Raw genomic sequence first — 12273 nt, forward strand, 5'->3', positions numbered from 1 at the left:
GTATAAACTTGGATTATGTTTATATTGATAAGTTTCCTGAAGTGTTATTTGGGCTGTGGCTAGCACAGCGGGTTAAACCGTCAGCTACAGAAGATCTTGCTGACTGGAAGGTTGGCAGTTCAAGCCATAGGTTGGGACTTCTGCTTACCTGGCAGTTCAAAAACAGCAATGTGAGTAGATAAATAGGTGTCCACTTTGGCAGTGAGGTAAAAAGGCGCCCCTGAAGACATGTCAACAATTCAGTCAGGAAGGCGTCTATGGACAACAGGCTCCTCAGTGTAGAACAATGAAACAACAGCACCTTCTCATGGCCTCCAGATGCCGGAGATGAAAAAAGGTAAGCCTTGCCTTTGTTTATGTATTGTCTGTCTTTCTTGTCAATTGTATAACAGCATTAAATGTTCACCATATATGTACCCTGTAATCTGCTATGAGTCCCCTCAGGGAGATGGAGAAGGATATAAAGAAATTATATTATTATTGATATTATCTAAGAACTTTGCATTAAATCCTTTGACTGTTTTTGCTACATCTCTCCTTCCTAGCAATGCCACCCATTTCTCCTTATAATTTTAATTCCCCAAAAAAGAACACTGTGAAATTATCAGATTCAAAGTGTTCAATTCCTCTCCATTTTAACTCATTCACCCTGTGTATTGCTATGCTTATACATTCCAGTTCTTCATTTACTATGCCTTGCTCTTCCTAATTCAGGAATCTCATTTTCCATGTTTTTATACTATTTGTTGTGCAGATTTCAATTTTTGTTCCATCTCCGAGCACATAAGCAGTTGAATATCCTTTCAGTTTGAGTCCGGTTGCATCTTTAGCCGCAGTCCTACTTATAGTTATCCTCTGCTATATCCCAATAAAGCTCCAATTAGTCCAACGCTCGGCAGCCATGATACTAACTGGAGCGGAGCGCAGGGAGCATACAACTCCTCTGCTGCACCAGCTCCACTGGCTGCCGATCTGCTACCGGGCTCAATTCAAAGTGCTGGCATTGGCCTTTAAAGCCCTAAACGGTTCTGGCCCAACTTATCTATCCGAACGTATCTCGGCCTATCAGCCCACCAGGACCCTAAGATCTTCTGGGGGGGCCCTGCTCTCTATCCCGCCTGCTTCACAGGTGCGGCTGGCGGGGAGGAGAGACAGGGCCTTTTCTGTGGTGGCCCCGCGGCTATGGAACGCCCTCCCCATGGAGGTAAGATCAGCCCCCTCATTGATGGTATTCCGGAAAAGACTAAAAACCTGGATGTTCGAGCAGGTGTTCGGTTAACTCAGTGCAATAAGTGTAATGATTGAAGGACTGGCAATTTGGACAACGAAACTGGATCGCGATTTTAATCAAGAGATGAATTGGATTGTTTATTGATATATGTATTGTGGATTGTGTTTTATGCTTTTAAACTGTATACTGTTGTTTGTTATAAGTTGTTGTAAACCGCGTTGAGTCGCCGGCTAGGCTGAGAAACGGCGGTATACAAGTATAGCAAATAAATAAATAAATAAATAAATAAATAAATAAATAAATAAAGTTGTTGAGTGCCTTCCAACCTCAGAGTTTCATTTTCTAACACTATATTTTTGTTTTATTTTTAGTTGTCTTGTAATAGGGGATTAGTGGTAAAAGGCATTCAAAGGAGATTTACTGTGCCTCTTCCTGTGCAGCCCTAGCAACCCTGCTGTTTGTCTGAGATATCCTCCAACAATACCACTTTCCACTTCAGCTGCTACTCAAAACTATTTGGCACATTTAGTGTGGCTCCTCAGAAAATGCCTGTACAACATGGGAGACCATACTAGGAGCACTCCTGCCATTCCCAGTAAGACTACAGGCCATCTTTGGTATTGTTGTTTGTATTCAAGCCACTTCCAGTTTAGGGTGACACAAGACCAAGCCTATCACAGAGTTTTCTTGGTAAGATTTGTTGAGAGAAGGTTTGCCTTTGTCTTTGTCTTACTCTGAGACAGAAAGCTTGTGACTTTCTGTCTCAGTGACTTTCTGTTGCTCAGTGGGGTTCCATGGCTGAGTGGGATTTAAGGCCTGTTCCCTAAAAACATAATCAAACTTTCAAACCAATATACCATGCTGGCTCCCTACAGGCCGGTAATAGTGTAATACACAGCAATCTAGCTACACAGGGTCATAAAAAGTTAGAGGAGAGGAAATGTATAACTGCTGGATTGATAAAAACTGTCTCCTAGAGGCCATAGACCAATCACACCATAATAATCAACCCAGTCAAGCAAATTTGCCAGAATAAACAGTGATTCAATAATAAAGGAAAAGGTTTCCCCTTGACATTAAGTCTTCTTCTCTGCATGGTGGTGCTCATTTCCATTTCTAAGCTGAAGAGCTGGCGTTGTCCATAGATGACTCTAAGGTCATGTGGCCGGCATGACCGTTAGATTCCCTCCAAAGTGGTATCTATTGAGCTACTCACATTTGCATCTTTTTGAACTGCTAGGTTGGCAGAAGCTGGGAATAACAACGGGAGCTCACCCTGTCCTGCAGATTCAAACTTCCAACCTTTCGGTCAGCAAGTTCTGCAGTTTAGCAATTTAGCTCGCTGCACCATTGTGGGATTCAATGGAAGACCCTAAACAAGCACATTTGAAAACACATAACTTTTGCAGCCAAACAGCTCTCACTGATGTGATTCTGTTGTGTAAGATCCTTTGAAATCTGACATCTTTGGTGTAGGTTCTGACAGGGAATGCTGGACTCTCTTTTTTTGCATTACTATTTAATTTTGTTTCAGGAAGCTATTATACAATGCACCCAGATAGTGAAAGGCTACTATAATACTTAATTTGTTCATTTGACTGTGGAGTATTTGCAAATGACTTGGGCACCATTAGCAATTCAAACAGGCAGTGCTGTGGGGGTGTTTCACGCTAAGTTCTTTTGATTGTATCGACCGCAGGCTGAGCCTTGTTAAAATGAAATCTGTAGAGTGAATCTGTGCTAGAACAAATAAAAAAGCCACCTTAATTGTTAGTGTGCAACACAAACTGACAAACTGACAACAATAAAATCTAAAGCTGAAGATAACAAATCCTTTTTGCAGATCCTGTTGGCTTCCAAAGTAAAGGATGTCTTTTTTGTGATGTAGGATTACAGTAGGCCTCGATATCTGAGGTCTGACTTTTGTAGATTTCATTATTCATGGATTTCCATATCTTACAGTGTGATACTACAGATAACTTCTTCCAGACTTCTTCCACATTGTGTAACCTAGAGCTTTCTAGAGAGAACATCTTTCTAGGAATCTCTAATCAAACTCTGTAATTCTATGGTCACCTTCTTATTTACTTTACTTAGGCGATCCGTCATTGAACAAGTAAAATTGTCTTCCAAGTTCGGTGTACTGGCGGTGAGTACGTAGGTTACTGTGGAGCCCTATTCTTGACCTACATGTTCTTCCACAGTGAGGGCATCAGTTTCCAGGTGGGAGGCGGTCCCAGTCAGGGTTGGCTTGACGTGCCTTCCTCTGTATATGTGTTCATATAGGAAAGGGTGAAACCGATATAACTGTTATTTTTTGCAATCCTGCCTTCCTCTTCTGAGTCATTGTGGGAGTCAATGTATGGGGGGAAATTGTAGACATTCTTCTGTCAAACTGTTTTGCAAAAACAAGTCTGCCCCTACCTTTCAGATGCAAGTGTGGGGAGGGATGGAAGTGATAAACTGAAAGAGGCAAAGGACAGAGGCATTGTGAAAGCTAAAAAGTAAAAAGAGAGTGGATGAAGTGATATTGGGGATGCAGTAGCAGCGGAGAGTGAATGATGCAAGCATATTTGGAGGGCACAAGGTAAGACAAGAAGGAAGCAGTAGTGCAGAGTGAACGCAAGTGTAGAGCAAGGCGCAAGAAGCAAAGTAACACAAGGCAAGGTCATGAATTAGCTGGGATGGTAAATAGGAGTGATGCCAGAGTACAAGGAAGGAAGGAAAGAAGAAGAGTGAGAAGTGTGCTGCAAGCAGCGAGGTTGGGATGTATTGCCACGTTCAGCTTTGAACTTGGGTCTTGATATACCAAGTCCAGCACCTTAAATATTACTCAAGAGTAATTCTCTTTGATCAGTCATAACTGTAAAATCTTGTATGAAGATTGAAATATGGAGAGGGAATATACAACAATTAGCCTGCATATTTTATATAATTAGAATGCAAATTGGAATAATTTGTATAATCAATATAAATTGGCCATGGTAGTCCACGCTCTGGTTACATCCCGTCTAGACTACTGCAATGCTCTCTACGTGGGGTTGCCTTTGAAGATGGCTCGGAAGCTCCAGCGAGTCCAACACTCAGCAGCCATGATACTAACAGGAGCGGAGCACAGGGAGCATACAACTCCTCTGCTGCACCAGCTCCACTGGCTGCCGATTTGCTACCGGGCTCAATTCAAAGTGCTGGCATTGGCCTATAAAGCCCTAAACGGTTCTGGCCCAAGTTACCTATCCGAACGTATCTCTGCCTATCAGCCCGCCAGGACCCTAAGATCTTCTGGGGAGGCCCTGCTCTCTATCCCGCCTGCTTCACAGGTGCGGCTGGCGGGGACGAGAGACAGGGCCTTTTCTGTGGTGGCCCCCCGGCTGTGGAACGCCCTTCCTATGGAGGTAAGATCAGCCCCCTCGCTAATAGTGTTCCGAAGAAGATTAAAAACTTGGATGTTTGAACGGGCATTCAGTTAAACAGTGCAATGAATGTGATGATTACAGGAATGGAAATTTGGACGACGGATTGGATCACGACTCTAGTTATGAGATGCATTGTGTTGTCTATTGTTGTGTCAATATTGTATATTATGCTTTTATGGTTTTAAATTGTATATCGTTGATTGATTCTCATCCTTGTTGTAAACCGCGTTGAGTCGCCTGTTGGGCTGAGAAACTGCGGTATACAAGTAAAGTAAATAAATAATAAATAATTTGCACATTATACAAATAATTTGCATAAGGTGTGGATTAGATGCTTAGATTTGTTGGAGTGGAATATAACAATCCTATCATACACATTTCCTCTCTGTCTTAATACCTATGTTTTTATCCTTTGTAGATACGGAGGAATTACTCTTTTAGCTGTCCACTTACATCCAGGCTAGCAGATATGCCTCTCATATTTCATTTAAGAACTAAGATTTCTCTTCTTCTTCTCCCAATTGCCATTCCAGGCTTTACAGCTGCTTCTCTGTTCCTAGTAAGTTGGAGCAATGAAACAAACAAAAGACTGTTTGTCCAAAATGAAATATTCTGAACTCATACAGTTTTCCACTTTAAACTCACTTAAATCACAGCATCATCATGACTATGAGGAAAAAGAGGAGCTTACTGCTGCTGCTGCTACTGACATTTCCTTAAGAATAGGGAAATATGTATAATGGGTTTTAAAAGTAAAAAAAATAATATAGTGTAAGTAATACAGAAAACTGGCCAGCCAGCTCCTGTCTCTTAAATGTGGTAGCAAAAAGTACAGCTCCTGATAAATTTAGCATGTCCATGCCAGACCAGATGCTAACACCAAACTTGTTTGTCACCACATCCCTAATTTGCTAATATGGAGCCACTAGCTGTCCTATTGATTACTCCAGTGGGCAAAATTCAATCAGTCCATTAAGATTATATTTATTATTATTTATTTAAAACATTTCTATTCTGCCCTTCTCACCCTGAAGGGGACTCAGGGCAGAACACAGCATATATACGGCAAACATTCAATGCCGGGACAAGAATTCATATACGCATACATAAAACATTAAAAACATTTATCTCAATATTAAAATACACAATTTAAAACCGTCTTGGTCATCTGCATCTAATCTAATTGGTCTGGCAATCTTTCCTATTGCTGCTTTATTGCCCTGTCCTGAAAGCTTGGTTCCACAGCCAAGTTTTTGCCATCCTTCTGAAGGACAGAAGGGAGGGGACCAATCTGATCTCACCAGGAAGGGAGTTCCATAGCCAGGGGGCAATCACCAAGAAGGCCCTCTCTCTCTCATCCCCACCAATCGAGCCTGCAACAATAGTGGGACAGAGAGCAGGGCCTCCTAGGAGGATCTTAATCTCCACGATCATTCAGAGGAGGAGATATACCTTTAACCTGTACATATAAGATGGATCACACTGATGTAGATGAATAATCTGTTAGATATAAAGACACTCAAGTCTTATAAGACAATACAAAAAAAATCAAAGAGTAATTATTCCCCACAAAGATAGCCTCGACACACCAAGTGCACAGTAATAAATTGGTATTCCCAACTAGTAGAGACCTTTGGAAATAATTGAACTGCATGAGTGTTGACTCCATAAATTCCCATGGTCCTATTTTAGTTCAGACTGCAGTTGGAATTACTATATATGTTTGGAGCAATAGTGTCACTGGAGGGGATCAACCTTACCAGGTAACAGCTTCAGATGGGGTCATCTTCATGACATTTTTGTGTAGTGTTTCAGCAGAATATTTTTTTAAATATATATATTTTACTTAGTTATACATTCAAAATGTTTTTCATAAATCCAGTGTACATGTACTGCAGGCTAAAATGCTATGTTAATTTACTTTTCGAACCTTCCAGTGTGGATATGCCCTGGTCAGAACTGTCATTATACTATTATAATGATGCTTGAAATCTCTTGGTTTCATCCACACACACTACAAGCACATGCTATTGTTTTTGTTGTGGCTCTTTTTTTAAAATAATCACTTGCCAAATTTTCTGGTGTTTTAGCTACAATATTGTGGTGTGGTGTGGTTTGGGAGGAGGTCCATGGGGGTGACATCATGATTTAATGCACTGGGTGACACCAACCCTAGAAGCATGAAGAGAGATCATCATGATGGTTCCTGTCCCAGGCTGCACTGCAGATTGGAATTTCTATTGGCATAATCCTGTAGTGTACATGCAACCAGTGGAGAAAGATCTGCTTTTAAATAAAGTCTTACAAAGCAGCAGCCTGCTTGTAAGCTACTATGAATGACATGGTATTGGACTGGATGCCCCGGAACTTTTTTCCAACTCTGTTTCTGTGAGTCAATAAGGGAGGGGAAATGGCTGAAAATGAACACAACACATAAATAATCTAACATATAAATATACTGTAAAGAGAAGTCATTGTTATCCCCCAAAAATGTTTAAAATCTTGGCCCTTAAAGCCCCAATGAATACACAGAATAAGCAAGTGAAATCCCTGCCATACATGTACACAGAAGAAGAATTCAATATAAAAATCATAATAAAATCTAGGAATCTGTTTATTACCGACATTACCTCAGAACTATGCTTTCTTTCTTCACTATCCAGTTAATGCTGATCTGCAAGAAAAAAATAATCAATTTTGTCCATTACCCTAGATCTTAATAGTTATCCATTATTTGCCACTGTTTCAACCTCTCAGCTCTTCCAAGCGTATTATGTCACTTTTATGTCAACTGAACTGAGTGATTTCCAGTTTGTTTCCAGACTTGGTTGTGTTGATTTAAACCTTTATAGAAGACCTAAAATGATCTGGAACAAGACTCTCGGGTGTTAGCAGACTGAGGTGGAGCCACCCCTTGTTCAATAGGAAAAATTGGGCTTTGGCAGCAACACTTCCTCAGGTGGGATGAAAAAGTGTCTACTGATGGCAGGGGTGCCAGGATCACTCCACTGCCAACCCGCTGGCACAATGATTTGCCATGGAAGCTGGCTACTCATGCCGCTGGACCTTAACCATGTGATGAGGTCCTAGGTCTGCTGTTCAGGTGGTTGGCTGGGCATTGGCATTGGTGCTTTGTCTTCCTCTGGACTACCATTTTGCCAGGTGGAAATAGCTCCCTGGCAAAGCCTTGCTGGCCAAGTCATTTCTGGTGAGGTCACAAGAGGATGACCAGCCACATGATCACCAGAAGTGAACTCAAGATGGTTCTGCTGCTTCTGGCTAGAAAAAAAACCTCTGCTGCTTCTGGCCAAAAAGAAAAAAGATATGTGGGCACTGAATTGCTCCATATCCAGCCTGGTCCAGCTGTCTGCACATCAAAAACACTGGGACTGGAGTTTCCTGGAAAACCTGGAGTGCCCTAGGTTTCTTCTTGTGCTGAATTAACAGCTGGAAGCAGCACTTCTGATGAAGAACCAGTCACCCACCATGTGAACTGCTTGAAGCTGGTTCAAAATGAGTTCATTTTATTCATATTATTCATGGTCTTTGTTGCTCCCACCTTCAAAAACAGGTTTAGATACTGCACATACTTCTTATAATGGTCTATTTGATCCTCATACTGCTTACCTTTTATCAGGTACTACACACTATTTGGGGGCTTGGTGGAATAAATTAACTTCAAATGGTTTACCATAATTTTTGGTCATCCCTCACAAAGAGAAAATAAGCCAGCAATCAGGGCATTAAACTTCTGATATTAGAAGATTTTCAGGGATTCATAGGTGTCACAATTAATGAATCTGGTATTCTCTAGGTTGAAGGAGATTGCCCTATGCCACATAGGACCAAAAGGTCTTGAATTAGTCTAGAAATGGATCAGTAGGCAATTAGTTAGTACTTTCGTGGAACCAAATACTGCAAATGCTGACCTGGATTCAAAAATCCTCAAGCCTGTTTATTCTTCAAATGATTTCAGACATTATTGTTGTTTTATTACCTATATGCAATTTTTACCCTTTCCTTCTACAAATAGCTCAGGGAGTTGTGCCTGGACCTTTCTTATTTTATCCTCAACCTCTGTCAGGGAGGTTGAACTGATTGATAATTAATGAGAGATAGCTATACGTGGCATATATCATGACTAAACAGGGATTTGACTCCATGCCTCCTGAACTGTAAGCAATGGCTCTATATTAGTAGTGTAAAACAAGAATAACTTAAAACAAGACTCTGTGGGTAGAGTTGGCTGTAGTGCCAAATAAAGATACACACAATTGCTGCATAACTACCTAGTTGCAACCACATGCTGGCTCTAAAATGATCTTCTCCATACACTACCTTCAGGTGAAACAATACCTTAATGGAACATCAAGAGTAAAAACAAACTCTCATCAGAACAACTCTTAAGACCCAGAGCAAAAAATAACAAAATGCAATGAATCTATATTCATAAATCACAGAAGGCAATATCCTAAAACTGCATGTGCAGAAAAAGCAAAGCTGTGAGCAAAAGCAAACATTGCTTATGATCATACAGGAACTGGCACAGATAATCTATTTGTAATGAATTAAAAATAACAGTGATTTCAGTTCTAAAAGTGTGCAATTTTTGTTCATGTGAAATGAAAGTTGAAAAAGCTTTCCGCTGTAAGACAAACAGCTTTTACCTGTCATTGCTTCTTCTTGCTGTGCTATAGATGCCAGTTCTTCTAAGTTTTATATAGTTCCTGTATCCTCATGTTTTGACTGCATTATCTAACACTGCAGAACATGTTTCATAGTATTTCTCTCACAGCTTATCTATGTTTTCCAACTTCTGAGAAAAAGTGTGGCACATTGCATAATGGCTTTCAACCAGACAAGTCAAGCAGAACTACCATACTTTCAAGTAAGGTAGCTACAAAATGGTATCATTTGTGTGTATGTGTATGCATGTGTGTATGTGTACACACACACACACACATACACAAGGGTTATTCGGAAAGTAAGGTTACAAGGCACGTAGTTCTCACGAGGAATTTTCACGGGGGAAGTTGGTATCACTGACGTGTAGCAGAAAGCCAACGGAAGCGAACGAGAAGTGCCAGTCATCAGTAGCTCATCGATTGGCATTGTGATGAAGGTTAGAGATCAGCATCCTCATTCTGTTTCCCTCCATGTGCGAAGTTTGTGCTATAATATGCTACCTAAATGCTAAGGGTATGAACGTCGCTGCAATTCATCGCAAAATCATTTCCATTTATGAAATCCCCTTCCACACTCCATCATTGCCAGGAGTCGGGATTAGAATGCCTCTCTGGGCAATGGCAACCATTCATAAACTGGCACGCAAAAACCCACAAAACAGCGAGTCTGCTAAAAGCGAACCGCGAAATAGCGAGGGAAATCTCTGTGCATGTGTGTGTGTGTGTGTGCAAATAATTGGTTGCACACAGTTTTTCATTGGCATAGGCCACTTTGGATCATGTACACTCACTTTTCACGTCCTCTGTCCTTTCAATCAAATATTTCACTTTCCCCCATAATCATTTGAGGGGGGAAATCCCCAAGTTCTGTCCCATCTATTCTATGGGAGGAATGGGTGAAGCTGGGATACAGTTTCATTCTGTCCCGATGGGTATAATGGGTCATTATGTCATCTAATCTTGAAAAGCAGGACTGGAGACTGTGAGACCTTCCAGATATTCTTGGTCTCATAGCATTCCTTACCATTGTCAATGCCGGTTATGTTTGATACAAATTGCAGTCTAACAATGTTCGGAAAATCACAGTGTGCTCATTTCAAAAAGTAACTGAAGGAAGAGGTATGCAGTAGCATACATTAGCAAGACCAAGTCTTTCTGAAAATAGACACATACCAAGGAAATCCAGCTTCATAATGTAATACAAAACTTGGCAAGCAATTGTTGCTACCAGCTTTAATGAAACAGAATTTTTTAAAATAATTTTGAATTGATGCTTAGAACTTCATCACACTAATGATGAATTCCCTTCTTTGATAAGCCTGAATAAATTAGATAATTACTCCTCACAAAAATCTGAAAAAAAATATCCTATGCTTTTTTTAAAAAAAATAAAGTAAAGGAGGTAAATTGGTCAAATTTCAGGACTTATAAATCTGCTTTTCCAGTGGCAATTTTCATCATATTGATTTAAAATATATCACATGCATAACAAACCTTATCAAGAAGATTGGAAATGCTAGATTTCAAACAATTAATTCATGTCATTTTTATGTGTAGTAGAATATTGAGGCAGACAATAGGAGCCACTTTTTTCCAACGTTTTTCCAAGGTGCATTTCTTTTCCCCTTTAATTTCATGATGTATTCTCAATAACAGTGCTCATTTCCTGTTGCTTATTCGTTATGTTATTTTGAAACTGTTATCAATTGCCAGAAGGGGGTTCTTCTAAGTAAAAAGGGGGTATTGTGACATTTGCATCAACATGGGACAGGAATAAGACAAATTCAGGCAAACATTCAATAGTTCTTTGGATTAACAAGTAATGCTTACTCAATATAACAGAAATGTTGTTTATGTAGGGGAGCTGGTCATTTTTAGTGTATAATAACACATAATATTATGTTAATGACTAAAGTCATATGTTGTTGGATGCCTCAAAGTTGTGTCAGAGTGAGACCCTCCGGTCTGGCACAGCGAACTTGAGTTTTCCAAAACACACAGACTCAATTACCACACAGCATTCTTCTTCGGTTTCACAATAATAAGCTTTACTGGAAGCATCTATTTACAGGTGACCACATGTTGATGAGGAAAGATGGTGACTGACAAAGTACAGGACTAAACACACAGACAAAGAAACATCCTGCCCTTCTGACTTATCTGTCTACTATCTGGTACACTCGCTATTTTTCTCAGAGCAAAGGAATTCAGTTATCACAGTTTCAGAGATTCTACTGTCTGGCCTGTAACTCTGTAACAATAACAATTTGCTGCACATGTGAACAAAAATGAACATGACTGAATCCATCTTAGAATACAATACTAACACATTGGAAAACATATATGAAATAATTGCAATTATCCTGACAAGTTGCTTCCCATTTATGGTAACCCTAAGGTGGAGTTGTTACATGGTTTTCTTGGTAAGATTTATTTAGCCTTTGCCTTCTTCTGAAGCTGGAAAATTGTGACTTGGCTAAAGTCATCCAGTGGGTTTCCACGGCTGACACTTGTCTTCTGTTAGAATCCAACACTCTGACCATATACCATGCTGGCTCTGTAAAGACATACAACATTCCTTTTAAAGTAACAGTTCAATGGTCTGAAATTGCTATCTATAATACACCATGAAAGCTGATTTGTGTGCAGCCAGCAAAATGCTACATACATACATCTACTCATGGACTCAATTAGAATTCAGTATACTCTATTGTACATGGCACAGGAAGTACAGTAGTCCCACCACTTTCATTGAGGTTTTGGGCACAGACGGCCCACAAAAGTGGGAAAAACGCAAATGGTAAAAAATGCTCTTTTTTAACCTGAGAGAACACCTTTCTAAGACTCTCTAGGTCTCCCAATGCAATTCTATGGTCAACCTCTTACGGCAATTGACCACAGACTTATCCTGCAGAGTTACTCTAGAGATTCCTAGAGAAAA

The 12273-nt window shown here is 40.2% G+C and overlaps 1 pseudogene; it reads left to right on the forward strand.

The window, feature by feature from the left end:
- The first annotated feature begins 318 nt into the window (after positions 1-318).
- The window catches only part of LOC132766673 (perilipin-3 pseudogene), a 179843-nt pseudogene continuing 167888 nt past the window's right edge, over positions 319-12273 (forward strand).

The sequence above is a fragment of the Anolis sagrei genome, chromosome 2 (genome assembly GCF_037176765.1).
Source record: "Anolis sagrei isolate rAnoSag1 chromosome 2, rAnoSag1.mat, whole genome shotgun sequence".
NCBI lineage: Eukaryota > Metazoa > Chordata > Lepidosauria > Squamata > Dactyloidae > Anolis > Anolis sagrei.